General features: G+C 46.3%; 1 protein-coding gene across 4 annotated transcripts in view; it reads left to right on the top strand.

Annotated features, from left to right (window-relative positions):
- Positions 1-23,807, top strand: part of PRKCH (protein kinase C eta) — a 117,481-nt gene that overhangs the window by 8,834 nt on the left and 84,840 nt on the right. The gene's annotated exons all lie outside the window — the stretch shown is intronic.

The raw sequence follows: 23,807 nt of genomic DNA, 5'->3' as shown, positions 1-23,807 counted from the left end.
ATAGGTTGGATCTTCTTGCAGTCCATGGGACTCTCAAGAGTCTCCTCCACCACCATAATTCAAAAGCATCAATTCTTCGGGGATCAGCCTTCTTTATGGTCCAGCTCTCACTTCCATACATCACTGCTGGGAAAACCATAGCTTTAACTATACGGACCTTTGTCAGCAAGGTGATGTCTCTGCTTTTGAAGATGCTGTCCAGGTTTGTCATTGCTTTTCTCCCAAGAAGCAGGCGTCTTTTAATTTCGTGACTGCTGTCACCATCTGCAGTGATCATGGAGCCCAAGAAAGTAAAATCTCTCACTGCCTCCATTTCTTCGCCTCCTCATATTCCCATTCTTGACTTCAGCTCTTCTCATTTCCCCATTTGCAAATATGCGCATGTGTGTGTCCTCACGAAAATTTGCCAGCATTTTGGTGTGAATTTGCCTTAACCAGGGACGCATACCCCTGCTTGTTTCGCTCGCCAATCCCTGGCAAATCTCCACCAAACCCCACTCCCCAAAGCCCCCTGGCAGGGCCATAGCTCAGCAGAAGGACATGTGTTGGGGATGCAGAAGGTGCCATGTTCAGACCCTGGCATCTTCTGGCGGGGCCTGAAATGTCTCCTGTTTGAAATCTTGCAGAGCCTCTACCTGCCATTGCAAACAAGGCTGAGCTAGGTAGACATTACAGTATAGTACCAATATTTTCGAGTCACTTCCCAAAACTATTTGCAATAGTTATTGTCAGGGAACTGCCATCGGAACTAGAGGAGGAGGCGAGGCTCCACAGCGATGCTGGAGAGGGGCCAAGCAGGGAGAGAGGCAGGTCTCTGGCTGGGGAAGAAAATCAGCGCAACACCAGGGATAGAGGGAGGCCGATGGGGAAAGCAGAGAGGAGGCTCCAGGACTCTTCGCAGGAGACCAGCGAGGAGAGCACAGGTCCTCCGCTGCCCACACCCACCCTGCGCAGAAGACTTCCGCGCAGGGAAAGTAGGCGGCGACTTGGCGTCAAAGAACTTCTTTGCTGGAAGAGGTTCAAGAAACGCCCACTGACGGATTCTGCTAGCGACTGAACAGCCACGGAGTGGATGGCTGTCCAGACAGAAACGGTTTAACCAGGCAACCTAGCCCAGAGCGGCGGTAACTTACGCACAAGCAACCCCTAAAGCCATTACAGTTATAAAACAGTTACATATATAAAACCTTGAAAACAGCTGCTTTATCTAGCTGGCTAGTTATTTATCTGTCATCTGTCTTTCTATGTATATGGAGACTGAAGTTATAACTGGCTAGACTTTATCCATGTAATAGTAAAATCCTCCAATTTTACTATTTGGATATGTTAAAGAATCTGTACTAATAGAAGACATTAACGCAACATCGCTTAACTGCTGACGTAATTATTATTTGTCAAAATTATAGGCAGGGGGGTGGGAAAATCATTCACAAGAGAATGGATGTCTTAAATCTGGGGCATAGTATGCATGGTTGAGCTTACATATATAATAAGAACCAGAGAGGGTAGACAAGATGATGTTTTTATGGAGAGATCAACTATAATTAATCCAGAATGCGGCAGCTAGACAGGTGACTGGGAGTAGCTGCTGAGACGATATAACATTGGTCCTGAAAGACCTATATTGGCTCCCAGTACATTTCCAAGCAGAATTCAAAGTGTTGGTGCTGACCTTTAAAGCCCTAAACGGCCTCAGCCCAGTATATCTGAAGGAGCGTCTCCACCCCCATCGTTCAGCCTGGACACTGAGGTCCACCTCCGAGGGCCTTCTGGCGGTTCCCTCCCTGTGAGAAGTAAGGGTACAAGGAACCAGGCAGAGGGCCTTCTTGGTAGTGGCACCCACCCTGTGGAACACCCTCCCACTAGATGTCAAGGAAATAAACAACTACAGTATCTGACTTTTAGAAGACATCTGAAGACAGCCCTGTTTAGGGAAGTTTTTAATGTTTGATGTTTTTAATATCCTGTTGGAAGCCGCCCAGAGTGGCTGGGGAGGCATGGCCAGAGGGGCATGATATAAGTAATAAATTGCTGTTGTTGTTGTTGTTGACCAGATTAATAAGATACAGAGTAATGTAAACCCATTGGCCTTTCTTGGAACCTTGTGATATGATTTTATTGTGTTTCTTTTGGTGTGGAAATCTGCCCCTACATGTTTAGCGCCAGATATCCCTTTCTACTTTTATTCCATTTGCCCTATGCTGTTATACTCCGTTATGTTATAAATAAATATATGCAAAAAAAGCTAAGAAACTGTTGCATATATAAAAACAGCTGCATATATTAAAAAAAAACAAATTTGAGAACAGTTATAAATATAAAAAGTAGTTTTAAGCATGTGCCTAAAACCAATTCAAATCCAGTACAGACTCCAGCTGAGATAACGATTTTCAAAGGCTCCTTAGAAGACGAATGCCTTTAAGCGGCACCAAAAAGAGCAGGTGCCTGGCTGATTTGCAGTGGCAGAGAGTTCCAAAGGGTGCCACATTAAAGCTCCAGTTCTGACAGCATTAGGAACATAGCTCTGGATAAGCTGGTATCTGCAGGATACACGGATCGATGCAGCAATCAATTAGGAATGTAAGGGATGAGTGATCTCTTAGATATCTTTGTCTCAAGCTGTCTTCATACACCAATAGCTTTAAACCTAGCCTGGTAGCTAATCGACAGCCAATGGCCTGGCTGTATAAAGCAAGCTCCTTCTACTGTACTTTGGGCTTGCTTCCTTCCAGAACTGAGGCCTTGCCAGGTCCGTGACTCATGCAAAAATGCAGGCAGTGGGCTCTTCTGAGGAATAGGTAGTTCTGATGTTGCACATGCCTTTCATTTGATAGTCCCCCCCTCCTGAAAGAAGCAGGAGGAGATGTTGCATCAATCCTGGCTCTCCTTGGGAAGGGCTCCATCGTCTCCAGTCACCTGCCCTCTCCCAGACACAACCCACTGGAAATTCCACGAGGCACAACCGCAAGGACTTAATAAGTCTCTCAAGCCTTCGACCCAGATCCTTTGCTTTCTTTCCAAAACAAAACCAAAGCAGCAGTAGGGAAGCAGACATCTGTAATAAGGACTCGACGGCTGCTGTAATTACATCGCAACCTCTTGCCTTGGTGCCAGAGGGGCATGTCAGATTAGCACAGCTGTTTTGACATATTTTGGCAGAGGTTTTTGTGTGCGGCAGGTGCAGAGCAAAGTGCGCTTGGGCTGCGTTGCACGCTTAAAAAAAATATTATTTGGTTTTTCAGATTAAAAGTTGACAGTCACATATCCAACGTGCAACATTAAAACAAGATTCCAAAGAATCTCTTGGCCTTCCCTCTTCCCCTTTGTGGGTCCTGATGTTAATCATTTCCTCCTGCATCTTTTATGATGATCCAATTTTTTTACCTCTCCATTGTGTCCAAAATTCACCATTAAACTACAAGTGGTATTCCAACCCTACTAACGATTTTAACTGTTTACAACGGTTTTTAAGATAAGTTATAAATTTCCCCCATTTCTTATTGAAAGTTTGGTCTTCCTGATTTCTGATTCTTCGGGTCATTTTTGCCATTCCGGCATAATCTGTCAACTCGATCTGCCATTCTTCTCTCGTAGGGACTTTATCTTCTTGTGCACTTTAAATTTTGTTGCGATCTTCTGAGATCGGGATTTGAGTAGCGGTGGTCAGAAAACCCTCTCCTTGCAGCCGATCTCCTCTGATTCACCTGATCTTTCATGCTGGTCAGCCACCCAGGCTCAAGATGCTGCGAAAGAGAAAATAGTGCCCTGCCTCCTCTTTGTCGGACGTCCTCCTGTCACACCCCACAGACACTGCCTGAAGTTACTGGAGGTGGCCTGGGTGCAATGAAGGTTGAAGGAGGAGGAGGAGTTTGGACTTGATATCCCACCTTTCACTCCCCTTAAAAAGGTAAAGGGACCCCTGACCATTAGTTTCAGTCGCAGACGACTCTGGGATTGCGGCTCTCATCTCACTTTATTGGCCGAGGGAGCCGGCGTACAGCTTCCTGGTCATGTAGCCAGCATGACTAAGCTGCTTCTGGCAAACCAGAGCAGCGCACGGAAATGCCGTTTACCTTCCCACAGGAGCAGTACCTATTTACCTACTTGCACTTTGATGTGCTTTTGAACTGCTAGGTTGGCAGGAGCAGGGACCGAGCAACGGGAGCTCACCCCGTCACGGGGATTCGAACCGCCGACCTTCTGATCGGCAAGTCCTAGGCTCTGTGGTTTAACCCACAGCGCCACCCGCGTCCCACCCCTTAAGGAGTCTCAAAACGGCTAACAATCTCCTTTCCCTTCTTCCCCCACAACAAACACTCTGTGAGGTGAGTGAGGCTGAGAGACTTCAGAGAAGTGTGACTGGCCCAAGGTCACCCAGCAGCTGCATGTGGAGGCAGTGGCGTAGCGTGGGGGGTGCAGGGGGGGGCCGGCCGCACCGGGCGCAACATCTGGGGTTAGGGCAAATCCATGGGTTAGGGGGCGCAAATCCATGGGTTAAGGGGCGCAAATCCACAGGTTAGGGGGCGCAAATTACTTGCCTTGCCCCGGGTGCTGACAACCCACGCTACGCCACTGTGTGGAGGAGCGGGGAATCGAACCCGGTTCACCAGATTAAGAGTCCACTGCTCTTAACCACTACACCACTGGACATGCTGTCCCTCCTTTCTGTCTCCAGCCTGCCACCTGAGGCGGCCTCCTGACTAAGTCTCACGGGCCTGGCAGTCACCTGAGCTGTCCCTAGGAGCCATCACTCTCTCTCATGCACCTAATCTTTCCCAGCAGTTGGGAGAGGGCAGAATTCGAACGATTAGCCACGTGGAGCAGTCTGCACACAGGCCACTGCAGGGTCCAATGTTTATCCAGGACAAAGCATGGGACCTTCTGGGGATTCCGTGCCTTTGGGATCGGTGATATATTGATAATATCGTCCAAAACTGGTTCGAAGTCCATAATTTTTGACCTGGCCACATGATGTATGTGTGTCTGTGTGCTATGCAGAAATCGCAATGTGGGGGAAACCGTGAAGCCAGCCGATGCCTCCGCAGAGCTCCATCCTTATTTCAGACATTGTGATATACCGGTATATCGCAACACTTAACTGGTGATATATCACGAAGTTGAAAACCAGATATTGCACAGCCCTGCTGTTCTAAGCAATGAAGCCAAACAGATAGGCAGTTAATGGCTAAATGCTAGCTTGGTCACCAAAGGCTTCCCTCTCCTCTGGCCTCTGGCCTATCCCTCACCACTGGATCGCATCCCTTATACATCTCCTGGGATAGCTCAGTCAGGAAAGCATGGGATCTGGGTTCGAGTCCCACATTGGACAAAAAGATTCCTTCATTGCAGTGGGTTGGACTAGGTCACCCTTGTGGTCAACTCTACAATTCTATCATTCTTCTGCTTCCCCTCTGCGAGTCACGATGCAGCTGCCAAGCGGTCTTCGGCCTGATTTTTCCGAGTGGGAACAGCAACAGAGTCCTTGGAAGAGCCTCATCTTTATGAATTTCGCTTGCTCTCACCTTCTCCTGCCAGTGTGGTGTAGTGGTTAAGAGCGGTGGACTCGTAATCTGGTGAACCAAGTTCGCTTCCCCGCTCCTCCACATGCAGTTGCTGGATGACCTTGGGCTAGTCACACTTCTTTGAAGTCTCTCAGCCCCACTCACCCCACAGAGTGTTTGTTGTGGGGGAGGAAGGGAAAGGAGAATGTTAGCTGCTCTGAGACTCCCTTAGGGTAGTGATAAAGCGGGATATCAAATCCAAACTCTTCTCTTCTTCTTCTCCTTGATATGCTAGTCTTCTTCGTGCAGGGAATTCTCCCAGCCCACTGGTGCAGAGCAGCATTCAGTCATGTGAACAGCCCCCAGTCTGAAGTGTTGTAGTCCAGACACCATTTCATGTTGTTGTTGTTGTTCCCCACCCATCTGACTGTAAACCAGGTGTCAAAAAATTAAAAAAGGATAGTCAGGTGTCTTCCTTTACAGAGGCCGCTCCTCTGTTTGAAGCAGATGCCTGCAGAATGCAGGATTGAAATCTCCCCTCGTGAGTTCAATCCTGCTGGGTGCTTCTTTGCCAGTGTGCTCTTTGCCCTCACCACTGAAGGTACAGGCAGCTGGGGCAACCCAACCTATCAGGCACGTGACACCATTATTTGTTTGTTTATTTATATTTATATACCACCTTTATCTTCCAAAGAACTCAAGGTGGTGTACATGGTTTTTTCCTCCTCCCCATCTCACCCTCACAACAACCCTGTGAGGTAGGTTAGGCTAACAGATAGGGACTGACTCCAAGCTCACCCAGTGAGCTTCATGGTCGGGATTCGAACCCTGGTCTGCTGGGTCCTAGTCCAACACTCTAACCACTTGACCACACTGTTGCTAGATGGTGTTTACATGGTTTTTTGTTTTTTTAAGAAACCGGTGTTGAAAAGTGGGGCATTTAGAAGTCAGTAGATGATGAAGGAGCCATTTGGGGTTGTTTCACTGACTTCGTGCTTCTGAATCTGGCACCTCAGGGTGGTCAGCGACTGTTTTCCACAGGAACTGAGCTCCGCGCAGCAAAGCGCCCCTGTGGCCCGTTGAGAAACCCACACTGCAGACGCGTGTGGGTGTTTCTCGCGCCTCACAAGCTTCTGAGATCTTTCCATTTCTCGGCTCTTAATTTTTCCGGTCGGTCATTAGTTTCTTGCACTATTTACCACACAGCTATTTATAGCGGAGGCAGCTTTGTGCAGTGCTTCAGTCGGCTGCGCTCAAGAGCAATCTCCGGCAGAAAGAAAGTGCGTGGTGAGGGGGGAGGAAGTCACTTGGAATGGATGAGGCCTAAACCTGGACAGCGCCTTCTCCAAGGGCAGGATTCTTCCCACTCTAGCCCCTATGTGTGGAGGTGGGCATGTGTATTTATTTTTATCATGATTAAATTTATTAAATTTATATAACTGCCCCTCGTCAAGAGATCATAGGGCATTTCACAGAACAAAATACAAGATAAAATACAAGTAAATGATTGAACCGAAACAATAACCCCACCTCTGACATTGCTAGACATTTGTGTGGAGGCACAAAGCTGGAGCACAGCACGCAGTGGAACTGTGGAACTCCCTGCCACAGGAGTCAGTGATGGGCCCCTAACTTTGTTGTTGTTGCTTAGTCGTTTAGTCGTGTCCGACTCTTCGTGACCCCTGGACCAGAGCACGCCAGGCACTCCTGTCTTCCACTGCCTCCCGCAGCTTGGTCAAACTCATGTTCGTAGCTTTGAGAACACTGTCCAACCATCTCGTCCTCTGTCGTCCCCTTCTCCTTGTGCCCTCCATCTTTCCCAACATCCGGGTCTTTTCCAGGGAGTCTTCTCTTCTCATGAGGTACCCAAAGTATTGGAGCCTCAGCTTCAGGATCTGTCCTTCCAGTGAGCACTCAGGGCTGATTTCCTTCAGAATGGAAGACATCACTCAGTGTCTTTAAGGCTGCCCCTTATATAGACACCCAAGAGATCGCTCTCTGAAACCTTTGTTCACACAAGCAAGCAGATACACCTGGGCAGAAATGGTTCGGTTTCCTTGGAGTGACAACAATAGCTTTGTAAGACAGAGAGTAGTCCTCTACGTACAGTCATACCTCAGGTTACAGGCGCTTCAGGTTGTGCGTTTTCATGTTAAGGACACGCCAAAACCCGGAAGTACTGGAGCGGGTTACTTCCGGGTTTTGGTGGTCACGCATGCGCAGAAGCGCTAAATTGTGCTTTGCGCATGTGTAGAAGTGCCGAATCACAACCCGCACGTGTGCAAATGCGGCACTGCGGGTTGCGGACACTGCAGGTTGCCAACGCGCCTCCCACACGGATCACGTTCGCAACCCAAGTGTCCACTGTACTGGCCACCAAAATAAAAAAAATATAAAAAAAATAAATTGTTGTGGTGATTCAGAGGTTTAATGTGAAATCAAGCTGGATTCGAGTTTGTTGGTGTCTCTGGTAACTTCTCTCTCTTACATCACGGGTGTTGGGCTTATATTATGGATCCATATTCTTTTTTTTAAATCAGGACTCTGGCTTGTCTTGGCCTTTGCTAGGACAATAAGTTTAAAAGGAAGAATTCAGCTGCAGAGTGGCTTCATCAGGGAATTACCCTGTTGAAACGTCAGCCTTTAGCTGCAGCGCTTGGATAAACCACAAGTGTCCCGGGTTGGATGTTATTTCCTTGTTTCTTTATCAGGAATGCCCTAATAATAACACAACAAGTTTACTAAGTGCTTTATATTATAATGGCTCTGTATGGTAGACCAAACATTACCTTCCCATTAAAGGTGGAACGCTCTGTGTGCTGTCTGAAGTTGTGTGATTTGGTGAGGGTTACCTTACAAGCTCCCAGCTGAATTTAAATTTAAACCAGGAATCTCTTGCACAACCATTTGCCTGTTCTAGCTGCTGCACCTGCTCTGCATATTTCAAATACTTATTTTCTTTCCGTAATGCTTATACAAATACATTTGAGCACCCCTTTCTACAATATCTTACGACGGAAGGGAAACACCCAGGATTATTTTGCCTTGTGATTGTCCATGGTTTCTGTAGGGGAACTTATATAACATACTTCCTGCATTCCACTTTTGTGTATTCACTTTAAAGGGAAGTTAGAAAGATGAACTAGCAACTGCCTGTGTCTTCCGCCGAAGGAGACCTGTGCCAAATAGAGCAGTGATTTCAGAAGAAGGGCCATCTCTGCGACAAATGGGAATATTTGGATAAGCTGGGGAATTTCCAGAGTCGACAAAATCTAGGCCAGATACAATATGAGCTGGGAACTTTTTTCTTTGGTTTTGTTCTCACAATGGGTGTTGTTGACACAAAATGCTAAAAACAGAGTTTATCGCTTCTATAAATTGAAACAGCCAATTTGATGTGAAGTCCCCCCCCCCTTTTTTGCATAATACACACAAAGAGATGTTTTCTAGATCCATCCTTTGGGGTGGGGGAATAGAACTACTTGCATCTCTGCATCAAGGCCTCTCTTCCTGGCATTCCCAACTGCAAAGGATGAAACACCATCTGTGCCGCCATGGCAGAACAAGGTGGTTTGTAAATCTCCTTTTTTAAGAACCTTCCATGTGCTGAGCTTTTAGGTGGTGGGGCTGGCCCATCCATGAGGCAAGTTGAGGTGGCCGCCTCAGGCGGCAGGATCCACAGGAAGAGCAGGCCTGGGCTCCAAGGAATGCATTGTCTGCTGTTTCTTCTTCTGCTGCTGCTGCTGCAGCTGCAGTGACAGCTGTGACACACTCCCTGTCTCCTTGACAGCCCCTGCCATGCTGCATCTACAGTGGTCTTATGGTGAACAGGAGGTGCTGCAGGTCTCCTTCCACCAGCGATCGGGCACCCAGGGGCAGGGCAAGCCAGGGCACAACACTCCGCGTCTGTCTACCTCCTCCCACTCAGCCGCCCTACAGCTGAGGGGGAGGCAGTGGGCAGACGGTTTGGGGCAGTGCAGAGCTTGCGGGCACCCAAGCCACTGCGTCACTCCCAGGAGAGACACGTGGCTCAGGTGTGCTGCAGGCCCTGCAGTGAGTGCCGCCTGGCATTTTGTCACCCCCTTAGCGGTGACACCCGGGGCGGCCCGCCCCCACTGCACCCCCTTCCTCCGCCCCTGCCTCCCACCCTTAGGGGCTGCTCCCTGGGGGTCTCCTGGGCTCTGCGCCCACCTGGCATGATTCTGAGCAGGCTACTCCCCCTTTTGTTACAGCTTCAGATTCCCACTTCAACTATCGTGTAAGATTGATTCGATTCCTTCTCCTTGTTCCTGATCTTCACTCACTCCCTTGTTCTCAATGTTAACCTTTATTAGGCTGCCAATGGCAACTAACTATGATGCTTATCTTCTACGTCCACTGTGGCAGGAGTGTCACAATTGACAATTTTTGCTTGTTACAGGATCCCTAGCCTGTAACAGGTATGTGTGAGTGAGTCTACCCCACCCCCTGCCTGTATGAATTAAGGTTTATTTCCCTCCGGTTTCCATTCCTCATTCCCAGGGTTTCTGTTTATCAGGGAAAGAAGACCCTTGCTCTTACAAGTTGCTAGCAAATAAAGTACAGCTGCCACATGTCCGCAATTTCCTGGACATCGCCAGGAATCGTCCTTCAAAAGTGGCATCTGGGAGGAATTATCTAATATCGCTTGAAATGTCCAAGAAAACCCAAGCATATGGCAGCCCATATCCTATATGTTGGTTGTCGGGGTTTTTTTGCCGATTTCCAGAAAAATAGCTCAAGAACTTTGGGCAACCCCCTCCCCCATCAACAACTTTTGTTTCTGGATTTTCGCTTTTTGAAATAGGGCAACCCTAAAACAGCTTTGTTTCTGGTCTGGTTTTTTATCCTGGTATCCTTGCGTTCCCTTTTGGCAGAGAAACATCCTTGAGTCATGTATCTGGATCAACTTGGCATACACAGCAGGGTTTTGTTTAAAGCTCACAATCCGGTCCCACCCTGAACGGGGCTCATAAGAGAAGGCAGGATGAATCTGAATACCAGCGGCAGGGAATTGCAGGAAGGGAAAGCACTTTTGAGCTCTAGCTCTGCTGGCGGCCGTCCTGCGGGCATTTGGTTGGCCACTATGAAAACAGCTGGACTGCTGGTAGTTCGTTTGGCCTGATCCTGCTGGGCTACTCTTCTGTATTCAGAGGGAGACAGCTGCCCTGGGCTGCAGATGATAAGGGGTAAGGCTGGGAGATACATCCATCGCCCCAAACTTTGAAGTCCATATCGTAATATCAGTTTCATAATTTTAAATCTGGCAATATATCGCGAATTGTGATGTGTGATGCAAACGACACAATGTGGGGGGGAAACTGTGAAGCCAACCAATGCTTCTCTCGATTCCTGCAGCCTCTGTTAACTGAATCACAAGTATAGGTGCCGGCAAAAATCATCCTTATTTCAGACATTGTGATATATCAGTGTATTGTGATATATCACAATGTTGAAAAGACAGATATCACCCAGGGGTGTGGAGAGATCACAGCTATATGCAACATGGAGCCTGGCCTGGCCTCCTGCCCTCAGGTGTGCTGTGCTGTTCGTTTCCTCGTTTCGAAGCGAATTTCAACTGCTTTTGTATGTGGAATTGGGGAATCTGCCATCTTGTCCTTTGCCTCGGGCAGCAAAATGCCTTGGGCCTGGCCTTGTGCAAACACCCTGCAATTGGAATAGTTCTGCATCATGCAACCCTCACCCTTTGCTAAGAATCTGACACCTCTGCAGGCGTTCACCTGCATGCATGGAGCAGGCAGAGTCACTTTTCACACCCTGCAATGCACTCCATGAGTCCTGCCTGGGACATGATGATGGTGATGATGATGATGATAATTTATACCCTGCCCATCTGATTGGGCTTCCCCAGCCACTCTGGGCGGCTCCCAACAGACTATTAAAAACACAATAAAACATCAAACATTAAAAACTTCCCTAAACAGGGCTGCCTTCAGATGTCTTCTAAAAGTCAGGTGGGAGGGTGTGCCACAGGGCGGGTGCTACCACCAAGAAGGCCCTCTGCCTGGTTCCCTGTAACCTCACATCTCGCAATGAGGGAACCACCAGAAGACCCTCAGAGGAGGACCTCAGTGTCTGGGCTGAATGATGGGGGTGGAGACGCTCCCTCAGGTATACTGGGCCAAAGCTGTTTAGGGCTTTAAAGGTCAGCACCAACACATGAGCAGCTTGCTTGCAGGACCACAGAAACAGCTTGATGATGGATGAAAGATGCAACTTAATGACACCATGTCATGTGCTTCAGAAACTTGAGCTCTAAACAGGGTCAAGTTCAATGTGTTATCATTCATCTATAAAGTCCTGAACAACTTGGGGTGGTTCAGTCTTCAATATTGCCTTAACCCATTTTTCTCCTCTCAACCCCTTCGATCTGTAGAACTGGCACTGTTACAAGTGCCACAAAATGTTCATTCTGCATTTGTAAGAAATAAATCTTTGGAACTCCCTACCTATTGATATCAGGCAGGTGCCTTCACTGTACAGTGGTACCTCTGGTTACGTACTTAACTCATTCTGGAGATCTGTTCTTAACCTGAAACTGTTCTTAACCTAAAGCACCACTTCAGCTAGTGGGGCCTCCTGCTGCCGCTGCGCTGCCGCTGCACAATTTCTGTTCTCATCCTGAAGCAAAGTTCTTAACCTGATGTAATATTTCTGGGTTAGCGGAGTCTGTATCCTGAAGTGTATGTAACCTTAGGTACCACTGTACTCTTTTCAGCAAGGGCTGAAAACATTTTTGTTCAGACAAGCCTTCCCAGATACGGAGAACGTTGTGTTTTAATCTGTTTTTAGTCTATCACTAATTTTTTTTGGTGGGGTTTTTTTATTGTTTTAAATACATAGTTGTTTTAAACTGCTTTTACCAATAATTTTATTGCTTTATTTTTTTTGTAAACAGACATGAGGATTTTTCCTATCATCAAGCAGTGTATTAAATCAATACATTTAACGCATGTGGCAAGGAACAGTAGCTTACTTCCCAGCACCCTGAACAAACTACAGTTGTTCCCAGAATTCTCGGGAAACGTCACGTGCTTTAAAGGCATGGACAAAGTCTATAGAGGCTATGGGTAGAGTAGTAGAGCTTAGATGGAGGGTTCACCCCCCCTTTTGCATTTCTCAGTGACCCACCCCATTCTGCATGAGATTTGCTCATTTAAAAGTTGAGGTGGCCCTCTGCTGTGTCCGTCCAAGTTACAGTGGTACCTTGGGTTACATACGCCTCAGGTTACAGACTCCAGAAATAGTGCTTCAGGTTAAGAACTTTGGTTCAGGATGAGAACAGAAATCGTGCTCCGGTTGCGCGGCAGCAGCATTTAGCCCCATTAGCTAAAGTGGTGCTTCAGGTGAAGAACAGTTTCAGGTTAAGTACGGACCTCCGGAATGAATTAAGTACTTAACCCGAGGTACCACTGTACACTGAATATCTGAACAAGCACAAATCTCCCCCTTTGTGAGTTGTGAGTAAGAAAAGTGTCAGCTAACTGGCCCGGTCAGGCAGGATGTAGCGCTCAGAGACATGGTTAACACCCATGTGATTACACAGAGATGTCGCACGGTAACATGAAATGCGCCTGGTCCCAGCCAAGACTACGCAACGTCCACATTCAATGTGGTTGACTGCAAAGGAGGGAGATTTCTCTTGATGCATTGCAGAGAGAGACACATTTTCTTCTTCTTTTTCTACGCAACTGGAAAAGTGTCTTCTATGAAAGACAAAGGGGCCCGGCACTTCCAGAATTTTTGTTTGTTTTATTCATTTCTTAAAACCTATGCGCCGCTTGATTGCAAAATAAAATTTTTAAAAAAACCTCAAAGAAGATAAAACAATAACATCAAGGAAAATCCGCAGCTGTGCTTTAAAGCAAAGCAAAGTTAAAATACGGAAACACAGATTAAAATTATGCCAACTTCCTAAGCATCTGGGTGGGCTTGTCTGAGCAGGAATGTTTTCAGCAGGTGCCACAAAGAGCACAGTGAAGGCACCTCTTGATCTTGAGGCAGGGAGTTCCAAAGTCTAGGCGCTGCTGCACTCAACAACCGAGTTCTTTCTGAATGGGTATTATGTGGCACCTCTCGTAGTGCCAATTCCACCAGTTGAAACAGTCGAGGGGAAACGTGTGTTAAGGCTACCTCTTAGAGAAACTAGTCCCAAGTTGTAAAGACCTTTTACATTCTGGGAATCATGGAATTGTAGAGTTGGAAGGGACACATGGTCATCTAGTCCAGCCCCCTACAATGCAGGAATCTCAGCTAAAGCATCCATGACAGATGGTCACCTGACCTCTGCTTAAAAACCTCCAAGAAAGGAGAGTCCACCACCTCCCAAGGGAGACCATTCCACTGTCAAACAGCTCTTACCGTCAGAAAATTCTTCTTGATCTTTAGCTGGAATCTCCTTTCTCGTAACTTGAAGCCATGGGTTCAAGGTCTACCCTCCGGAGCAAGAGAAAACAAGCATGCTCCATCTTCCATGTGACAGCCCTTGAGATATTTGAAGATGGCTATCACATCTCCTCTCAGTCTCCTCTTTTCTGGGATAAACATACCCAGCTCCTTCAACCGTTCCTCATAAGGCTTGGTTTCCAGACCCTTGATCATCTTGGTCGCCCTCCTCTGCACACCTTCCAGCTTCTCAATCCCTACATACAAAAGACGCTTCTGTTGTGTTTCATGCTGTTCTTTTTCTTAAAATAAAAAATAAATAAACATCCCAGCAGCATGCTTGATATTTCGTGTCACAAATTTCCATAGCACTACTAATGTGTGTGGCACTTTTACAGAATAAAGGGAATAATAGAAGCTGCATCCTCTAAGGAACTTCCAGTCTGAGATGTCCTGCTCACTGAGTAGCTTTATTTATTCAAGAATTTGCTCGATTTGTATGGCGGACTATCGACACGTGTTCTTTGAGCAGCTCATAGAATATAAATGACGAAATGCAATATTAAAATGTGGAACGCAGAGAGGAATTCAACATCGTGCTTTTCTGACTGTCCCTCTGGAACAAAAAGCATTTTGAGTTGCCTGGTGAGATTATTCCCCCTTCTCTTCCTCCTGTGTGCTGTTTTGGGAGTTCCCAGAGCCAATTTTGGGGGTGCAAAGGGATGAGGCTAAAGATTGTGGTGGAACCCAGGAAGGCAGAATCACCTATCACCTCAAGTGTGTGGTCACCAATGCTGATGTGAAAATGCTGGTGACGTCCTCACTCGGGCTGTTGGTTTTCATCAGGCTGCTGAAAATTTTCCACATCACTTGGGAAGACAGGCAAAGTAATGCCAGTGTACTCGAAGAAGCAAATATCACCCGTGTCAAAGCGACAATCCTTCAACATCAACTTCGTTGGACTGGTCATGTCTTGCGGATGCCTGACGATCGTCTTCCAAAGCAACTGCTCTATTCCCAATTTAAAAATGGAAAGCGTAATGCTGGTGGGTCCACAAAAGAGCTTTAAAGACTCTCTCAAGGCAAATCTAACAAAATGTAGTATAAACACCCACAACTGGGAAACACTGGCCTGTGAGTGCTCCAACTGGAGAACAGCCTTTGAAAAAGATGGGCTTTGAAGACGCTCAAACTCAGGACGAAAGGGAGAAATGTGCTAAGAGGAAGGCACACTTGGCAAACCCTCACCATGATCAACTCCCGCCCGGAAACCAATGTCCCCACTGTGGAAGGACGTGTGGATCCAGAATTGGCCTCCACAGTCACTTGCGGACTCACTGTTAAAACCGTGTTCATGGAAGGTGAAATATACTTGGATTCGAGAGTGGATTTCATTCTCTTTATTCAGCTCATAGTGGGGAGGAGGAATGGAAGTTCCCGCAAAGTGTCTGCTTTATATACATTATTTACACAATGGCTCCCACGTGATTGGCTAATTCCAGGATTCTCCTGTAGGTGAATCAGGTTGCAGATTCCCTTCCACCTGGAGCTGGATTGGGTGGCTCCTGTGGACCAATCAGACTGCTGCATTCTGGATCCTATTGTTCTAGGACCAATCAGACTGCTGCATTTTGGATCCTATTCAACTCAGTACATAACAGAAGCTAATCTTACTCGGCTACGAGGGATCGCCAAAGAAGAAGAAGGTAAGGCCAGACTCCCTGCAAACTTGGGCAAAGTGGTTGTTGACTCTCTGTACAACATTTGGAAAAATAGGGAGCTTCCTTGTACAGAGTCAGACCATTGGACCTGCTAGGCCCACATTGTCTGCAGACTGAGGTCTTTAGGCAGGGGACATTCTCAGCCCTACCTGGGAATGCCTGCCACTGAGCTACAGCCTTCTGGAAGACCGCAAGTTCCCTGTCCCTGACCCACATGATCTGATACTTCGCTGTACAATTTCCCCCTGCTCATAGAAAGCCAGCACCTCAGGAAGGACTCTAGCTTCACCACCCCACTGGCACGCTAGATTTCTGCGTGTGAGGAATTTAAATTATGTATAGAAGAGCAGGTTAGCGGAGAGCTTTTGTCCCTGACAGGCTAATTTTCTACATGCAGGGATATCGCTTTGTACGCAGGTGTATCCAGTCATGGGCCTACTCTGAGCAAATGGAGCACACTTAGTTTCGGTCAGAGGTGAGGAATATGGCACCTCTTTTTAGAGAGAGGAGGACTGGGAGAATCAGTTCCTCACATACCGGGGCCTCTGTGTGTGTTTGAACAGGCTCTCAGTATAATCTCTGCTTCTGGTATTATTGCTAAAGGCAACAGCTGCTGAATGAGACCCCATAATAAAAGCCTTTTGGGGGGGGAATCTTGCCTTCTGAATAGGTTTCAGGGGCCGATCAAACAGGTTTGTCAGGAGACACAAGTATTTTATATGAATGCTCTAGCTGTTTTTGTAGGGCGAAACTCACCGTGGAAGCTGAGGGCAGACTTTTCTGAGTTACAACTTGAGTCGAAGCAAAATAAGGCGGAGGGGGAAAAGTTCACAGCCTCTTTTTGTCCAGGGCTGTAAGCATGTTGCAAATTCCTAATTAAACAGCTCAGGAGAAGCAGCAAGACTTAAGCAACTAGACAATCGGGTGCCTCCATTTTTCCATACTTAAAGCTGGGGATGGGGGGATTGGATTTAGTTCTCACTGAAAGGCAAACCTCCTTGACTGCAGCAGTTTTCATTGACATTGGGCCCCCAGCCCCCAGTTTGAATCAAGATGGTGGACCGAAATCTCACTTTGGCATGACTCGAACTCGTTGCTTCTTGAGATATTGTCACCAAACTTGGCATGAGTGACCCAGAGGTGGATGTTTGGGCGCCAGGTTCCACTTCCAATCAAGATAGCTGACCAATACATGATTTTGCTGTGACTTTGCTTGATTTTTTTGGCACGGAACTCTGAAATTACACCCTCTGCTTAAAAATCACAATATATTTTGGCTTTCCAAAATTCCTCGGCATCGGCAGGCACTCCCCACTTAGTGTATCATATGAGGGGAAACTGATTACAGAAGTCGTTTATTAGGAAGAATTGCATATAAACTTGGGAGAAACCCAGCGATGAATTTTCATTAGGACTTTGAACAAATAAAAATTGAAAACTGACCTGGAACATCGATAAACTGAGGGAAACAAAAATGGGCACATTTAACCAGCCCTGCTTCTAGCTCTGAAACCTGACGGCCTGCCGCTTTAGCAAGACTCCTGTTTCCTCTGGTGCAAGCAAGGCTCCTTGCAGTCTAGTGCGACCACTTATGCGTCGCCAAAAAAGAGGTAATGCATCTTTGAAAATAAGCTTGTTCATATTTCACCTATCTTTGTATTCTAGAAGCCTTTATCTCTCTCTCGCAAGGTCACCGCACATCTCCAAGAATCCTGGAGACAGTTGTTTGTTAAAAGGGTGCTGGAAGTTGTAGCTCTGTTGGAGGGAAACTACATTTTCCAGGAGTTTTTTTGGGGGGTAGAGACATGCGCTTTAATTGTATGTTGTGGATGTGAGCGCGGTGCAAATGAAAGCTTAGTTTGCCGTCTTTCTCCTCCCCTTCTCATCACAGCCGTGAAGTTTCTTTTGTCGGAAAAAGAAGAAGCCAAGCTTCATTTTCCCACATCAACCGGTCGTACCTGCTCTACCACTTCACTGAGTGCCTTGTTTGGTTGTCAGTGTGTTGCCCTGTTTTCTCAGTGTAAGGTGTGTGTGTGTGTGTGTGATGCTTTGAAACCCTCTACTGGTGATGACTAATCTGCAGCCAGTTTCTGTTACGTATGGGAGATGGGCCAATTTAAAAGATCCCTCTGCGTTTCGGTCTTGCAACTCGTTTCTCCTTTGGGTTTTGAAGGGGCATCCTTGGGAGATGGAGGAGGCAGAATACATAAAATCATAGAATTGTCGAGTTGGAAGGGACCCTGAGGGTCATCCAGCCCAACCCCCTGCGATGCAGGACTATGCAGCTGTCCCATACAGGGATCGAACCTGCAGCCTTGGCATTATCAGTACCACGCTCTAACCAGCTGAGCTATCCAGGCATGCAGGTTCAGTCCCTGGCATTTCTGATTAAAAGGATCAGGTAGCTGGTGGTGTGGAAAAGGACTTGTGTCAGCCTGACAACCTTGTGACCCCCCAGATACAACAACAACAACAATAACAAGGCACCCTGGGGTGCCTTGAATGCTGGTCAGAGGTGCCGCGGCCAACACTGTCCTCTGTCCCTCTTTTCTTCTCTGATGCCCTCTTGCTTCTCTGACTCCCAAAGGCTTGTACAGCTTTTTTTTATTAAATAATTTTTATTAATATTTTCCACACAACAACAACAACACGAAAAATATCGAAAAATAACAATACACAACACACAAAAACCAACATTCGAAAAACTAAAAAAGCAACAACTAAAAAACCCCAAAACAAATCCATATCCTACAAGTTAATAATATAAACACTAAAACAACAACAAAAAACCAACACATCGACTTCCACCAATCCGACAGCACCTCCTTTATCTCTCATTGTGTCTTCCTGTTTTCCTTATCATCTCTATCCTAACATCTAGATATAAATCCCTCTTTCTTATCCTTTCACTTCACAAGGTTATTCCAGACTCAGCCAGATTTCTGTCCTCGAACCTTGACTTTTGAGGTATTCATTTAGGCACTCCCATTCTTTTTTTACTTCACTTTTTGGTTTTTGTCTTATTATGTCTGTCAATTTGGCTAATTCTAAGTATTCTTGCACAGCCGTTTGTTGCAGCAGCCCTGGCTACAAGCTCCCCAGGTGAATGGTGCCTTTGGGGCTGGCCAGGGGTGCTGGGTATCAGGAGCTGAGGCGGCCTCAGAGTCAGCAAGCAAGCGGGCAAGGGAGCCCAGCCAGCCTGCCCACCAGCCCTTGCTGTTGGGAATGGACAGACAAGTCCCAGGCCCCTGTGGGGCAGTGTGAGGAGGCACCTCTCTCTGGGGCAGCTCAGAGACCGGGGCGGCAGCAGCAGCAGCTGCCCAGAGGACTCCCAAGGAGAGGGGAGAGGAGAGGAGGCTGAGGGAACACTCCGCAAGGGAGGGTGTTCGAAAAGGGGTGAGGGGCTGCCAGCTCTGCAGGCAAGGGGTGGCATCACTGGGCTCCTGAGCCCCACAGGGGGGCTGCAGAAAGAGTATACTTGGTCAAGGGACTCAAAAAGGTTGAAAACCTCTGGTTTATTCAATGCTGGACTGACCCAGAGTAGATGCATTGAAATTAATGGGCTGAAGTTAGGACAAATGAAATATACCCGGAGTCGAGAGTGGATTTCATGCTCTTTATTCAGCTCATAGTGGTGAGGAGGAATGGAAGTTCCCCCAGAAGGTCTGCTTTATATACATCATTTACACAATGGGCCCCACGTGATTGGCTAATTCCGGGATTTTCCTGTAGGCCAATCAGGTTGCGGATTCACTTCCACCTGGACCTGGATTGGGTGGCTCCTGTGCACGAATCAGACTGCTGATCCTATTGTTCTAGAACCAATCAGACTGCTGCATTCTGGATCCTATTGTTCTAGGACCAATCAGACTGCTGCATTCTGAATCCCATTGTTCTAGGACCAATCAGACTGCTGCATTCTGAATCCTATTGTTCTAGGACCAATCAGACTGCTGCATTCTGAATCCCATTGTTCTAGGACCAATCAGACTGCTGCATTCTGAATCCTATTGTTCTAGGACCAATCAGACTGCTGCATTCTGAATCCTATTGTTCTAGGACCAATCAGACTGCTGCATTTTGGATCCTATTCAACTCAGTACATAACAACAAAGCAGCTTCCTCTGTGCAGCTTAGTAGTACAGAGCACATGACTTATAAGGCGTTGAACTGGACATTCCGGCAGCAAGGGGCTGGTGTCTTGTTATTTACTGCATTTGCTAAGCCTGCTGAGATTCTTGCATTGAAGGGGGTTGGACTAGTTGACCCTCAGGGTCCCTTCCAACTCTGTAATTCTGTGATTCTATGAGTGAGAGAGAATTCTGGCCACTTTTGCACTCCTGGACGCCGTCCCTGATTCGCGCCGCTAGTTGCAAGCATCTTCAAAAGAAACAATTTGGACGAGATAAATTGCACATGCTTCAAGGAAAAAGGGGAGTAAAGACTGCTGACAGAAGAGATCTCTGATAACAAGACAAGAATAAAATATGAGAAGATATGTCAAGATATGGTATGACTGAGGGGGGAGGGGGGAAAAAACCTGCCTTCCTTTTTCTTATGTGATTTAACAAGAATCCCCTCCCCTAATGAGTCAGAAACTAAGGACTTAAGCTGTGGATTTAAGGCTGTGTGGAGATAAACTTTCGAACCAAAGCAATGTTTCAAGATGAAGCTGGAAAGCTAAGAGTTTTGGAATGACGCAGTTAAAAATGCCGTCGCCATTTTGGGAGGCATTGTTGGAGCTCTTGGGTCTGGGAGGAGAAAGAGAGAAATAGAGTTGTTTACATATCGTGGATCAACTTCTCGGTGGGACTTAAGAGTGACAAATGCCAAATTTATGATGGAAAGAGCGATGTTATCTACGAGGGAGATATATGGAAACCATCTGGACTTAGTGGAGGAACGGGAAATCCACACAGGATTATTATTTTGCTTATTGGCTTAAGGAGACTAACAGAAGAGATCGTAAAGGAAAAATAGAAATTATATGAACAAGATATGATGTGGAAACACCAAGATAAGACTGGATAGAATAATGAATTTTGTTTGGACTGATTGGGACTGATTTGGACATTAACACAGTAATAAGAAGATGATCTGAATCCCCCTTTGGATCTTGAAGTATGGGTTCCCCCAACAAAATTTAAAAATTTGGCTTTGTAATTAGGAATTTATGTGATGTGATTGAATTTGATGTGATTGGCCAGTTAATAAAAATTATTTTTTAAAAAAAGAGAATTCTGGCCACTTTTGGTCTCACCCTACATGCCACTAGTGTCAGCCCCTGTCCATCACTGATATGCATTCCTCAACAGATCACCCTTGTGGGAGTGTAGTCCTCATCAGAAAAATATATATGTCCCCAACCCCTGTCTTATAAGTTTGACCTCAAACCATCTCCTGGAACAGCTGTACTTCCGTACAGGAGCTTCAGAAAAATGGCATATTTCCCTCCATGCTAAACTTCAGAGCGAATGGGCAGAGTTGTTTGGGTTGGGTGCTTTTCCTCGTTATTTTTTTAAAAAAATGTGGCTTGTTAAAACGAAACACTTATTTTGGGTCTGCTTGCAAGTCAGGGCATGAGGACAGGCTGTGGGAAGAGGCTTAGTCATCCCTCCAGAGAACTTTATTTTCAGAATCTTTCAACTGTTGCGAATATTGCATGCAGCGCGAGGCTTATGTTTACATTTATCAGCTGTGATTAAAAAAAACAAATTAACCGGGAGCTTTTTATAGATAGCACGCAATGGGGTGACTTGAACTCTGCAGATCTCAGCAGAATCGCACTAAAAAGAAAGCTAAAGAAAAATTTCCACAGATTATTGACCTGTATTTTGCTTAAATAACAGCTAAAAACAAATGGAGCGTCTGTAAAAACCTGTGGCAAATAAGCTAATGGTTTTATTTAAAACAGGGGTGAGCAGAAGCTGGATTTTCAGGGTCTGTTTTTTTTTAAAAAAACCTAGAACCTCAAGTTCCATCAACAGAATCCTGATGTAAGATGTTGGCTGGGAAACAGAACTAATTGCCTGTTCCTAGTGCTTGGAATGCCCATTTTAAAAAGGAACTAGGTGTAGTTCAAGTTCGTCCTGTTCAAAAATGAGTTCGTTCTGGTTCCAGCTAGTTTCTAAAAGTTCAGTCTTGGCACTCTCAACCTGCCTCCCAGCATTCAGATTGTTACAAACTGCTGTGCCAGTTTCAGAAAGTAAATCAGGGACCACACACAAGTAATACAGTGTGTGACAGGCAGAATATCAACAGATGAAGCTTTCACCATAATCATATTTCCATGCTAAAAAAGGGTTAACCTGTTTAATTTGGGCCATCCACACAAGGTGTCATTTGCTTTATTCCTGTGCTTCTTGAGGCAAGCTGTTCCTTTTGGAAGAGAGCGACTCTCTTCCTCAGGGAAGATACAGGAAATGCCTCACATTCCTGCCTTCTGTTGCTTAGCAACAGTGATTTAGTGACTAAGCATCCTTAGCAAAAGTAGCACCTCCCTAGCTGCCTAATAGGTCTTGGAAGGTTGCCTCCACGCTTTACTTTCTAACTTCCTTTATAGATGACCTATTTATTTATTTATTTGCTTGTTTGTTTTCTTTATTTCTTTCTTTGTTTAAAGTAAAAGCTATGAGTCTGGGGGCCCTGCTGGGCTGCAAGGAGGAAATGATTGTGAAAATGACCAGAAATTGTTCAAAGGTGAACCTGATTCTCCTTTAGTTCACCCAGCCAAATTCAGAAATTTTTGAGCTTCAAGGCAGGGCCTATTGGACACCTGCTGAACAGCTATTGCCTATCATTATTCCCTCTGTTTCTAGTGTTCAGGCTGCGAGTGTTAACTGGCTTATGTAGCCAAAATAGCACCATCCATGCCTAGGCAGATGGCCATCCAACCTGTGCTTATAAACCTCCAAGGAAGGAGAGTCCATCGCCTCCCGAGATAGACTATTCCGCTGTTGAACAGCTCTTACTGTCAGAAGGTTCTCCCTGATATTTAGTTGTAATGTATGTTGCGCATGCAGCCTTAGTTACAGACTCTGTTAAGCTAGGGCACTTTCTGAAACAAATAGTAAAGGTAAAGGGACCCCTGACCATTAGGTCCAGTCGTGACTGACTCTGGGATTGCGGCGCTCATCTCGCTTTATTGGCCAAGGGAGCCGGCGTACAACTTCCGGGTCATGTGGCCAGCATGACTAAGCCGCTTCTGGCGAACCAGAGCAGTGCACGGAAACGCCATTTACCTTCCCACCGGAGTGGTACCTATTTATCTACTTGCACTTTCACGTGCTTTCAAACTGCTAGGTTGGCAGGAGCTGGGACCAAGCAACGGGAGCTCACCCCGTCGCGGGGATTCGAACCGCCGACCTTCTGATCGGCAAGTCCTAGGCTCTGTGGTTTAACCCACAGTGCCATACATGAACAGAAATGCTGCTCTCTTGATTTCCCCCCCCCCTCTTCTCTGTATTTTGTGCTGCGTCCCTCTGTGCCAAAATATGTTCGAAAATACCTGTGTATTTGCAAAAGCATGCAAAATTCATTGCAAAAAAAACGTGTACAGGATGCAAAATTGCTTAGAAAAATCTACTTGTTGGGAGAAACGCAGACGATTTCCGCTGAGTCAACTGGGAAAACAAGGGAAACTGAAATGGATTGATTTGTCCATCCTCCAATTAGCACTAAACTTGGTCTGGAAAAACAAAAGCCCTGATCTTAACTGGTGGCAGGGAGCTGAAAGCAACGGTCTAGTCTGTTCCTATAATGTGATGGTTGAGATTTTCACAGTGTGGGGGAAAGCAGTCTACAAATATTGGAAATAAACAAATACCATATTTTTTGCTCTATAAGACTCACTTTTCCCCTCCTAAAAAGTAAGGGGAAATGTGTGTGCGTCTTATGGAGCGAATGCAGGCTGCGCAGCTATCCCAGAAGCCAGAACAGCAAGAGGGATTCAGAGATTCAGAATAATTTTTTTCTTGTTTTCCTCCTCCAAAAACTAGGTGCGTCTTGTGGTCTGGTGCGTCTTATAGAGCGAAAATGCGGTAAATTGGGAGTGAGGAGAACCATATGCACTACTCTGAGCGCACTTGGGAAAAAGTAGGGTATAAAGGGAAATGCAATAAATAGATATCTTTCAGCATTATAGTAGGGGACCTTTCCTGCC

This window comes from Podarcis filfolensis, assembly GCF_964270895.1.
Source record: "Podarcis filfolensis genome assembly, chromosome: 1".
In the NCBI taxonomy this organism is placed as follows: domain Eukaryota; kingdom Metazoa; phylum Chordata; class Lepidosauria; order Squamata; family Lacertidae; genus Podarcis; species Podarcis filfolensis.
Note: the sequence above shows the minus strand (reverse complement) of the source record. Positions and strands in the feature narration are given on the sequence as shown.